Here is a 1,475-nt window from a genome sequence, read left to right as displayed (position 1 = left end):
GGAGGCGGCGCGGCCCCGGCCGGGAGGGTCCGAGGCGATGGGCCAAGGGAGAGGGCCCCGGCCCTGAGGGGACGCGCGATCATGGGGAGCTGGGGGAAGGAGGGGATTTGGGGTTTCGTCTTGGGTTTGGCGTTTTATGTGAGCATCGTGCGCTGACTGGCATCGTGAAGGCAACGTAGGTCTTCAGGCAACAGCAGAAGGGGCAGGAGAGTGCCGGGCTCTTCCTCTTGCAATATTGCAGCCCCTTCTGGAAATGCTCCGAATCAAAACGAGCCTTTCTGTTCCCTGCACTTCTTTAAAATCCAACCCAGCAACCTCTGTGTTCAGTCCTTCATTCATTGTATCCTCCAAAGGCTTTCTCCCCTAATTCATGTCATCTCTATGCATTTGGCCTTGAGCTTCATCAAGCTGGTTTTCATCTCTCTCTCTCAGTATGTCCTCAATATCAGGCATGTCAGAGGGCAGCTGTAATTCCCAGATGGAAAGAAAATATAAAGTAGCATTGATATTAATAACCTTGTGGGCCATATACTGCATGGCAATCGCTTCCACAGCCCCTGTACAGATGTCAGACGGAGGAGGTGATCGGCATGGAGTGCTGTTGCGTATCGCATCTGGGAACCCTTAACAGGAGGAAAAGTCATCTGCTACCATCTGGGAGCACTTAGTGAGGAATTAGTGGAACCACACTGAGGCATTTCTTTCTCTGAGCCAGGTTACGCAGCTGTGTCAGGGATTTCACATGCTCCACAGTGTCAAAGGCCACCAGGGCTTTGAGTCATGCGCAAGTCACCAGGCATCTGGCCATGGTCACAGGCTGACATTTTTTTCATCATTACACTTAGCACAGGTGTGGTGCAGGGAGGCAGGAGAAATGGTCTTCAGTTGGGCAGTACGGTCAAGCCATGCAAGGACGGTCTCAAAGAGATTTCTTCAGCAGACATCACATCTTGCATGTGTCCTCCGCAAGAGCTGCTGGCAGCTTCCACTCTGGAAGAAGGAGTGATTCATTCTTCCAGCAGCAGAGTTACGCAGTCCCTGCAGCTTTTTTTCTGGCCAAGTTGGAAGAGTTTAGGTTTCAGATTATTAATTCATGTTACAGTAGTTGCTCAGAAGTCCCAATGTGCAAGGTACTTCAGAGGTGCAAAGAAAGAGGCAATCCCTATCCCAAATAGCTTGCAATCTAACCAGGCAGGACAGGGAAAGATTAGGAGAAAATAAATACTGCTATGCTAATTTTAAGATGTGAGTTGAATGAGAGAGAAATTAAGGAACTTTCTCTGTGTTGTTAGGGGAGACTGGAAAATATGTGAACTGTATGAATGCCTCCCAAGTACTGCAGTAGTATAATTACTGTAAGAACCCATGTATAGTTATTGACAGGTTGAAAAAAAAAAAAAAGCTATAGCATGACTTCTGTCAAGAATTTTCAGAGTGATTTTATGTTCAAATGAATATATTATGTTACACACTAA

Source organism: Cygnus atratus, chromosome 4 (genome assembly GCF_013377495.2).
Source record: "Cygnus atratus isolate AKBS03 ecotype Queensland, Australia chromosome 4, CAtr_DNAZoo_HiC_assembly, whole genome shotgun sequence".
Lineage (NCBI taxonomy): Eukaryota > Metazoa > Chordata > Aves > Anseriformes > Anatidae > Cygnus > Cygnus atratus.
Note: the sequence above shows the minus strand (reverse complement) of the source record.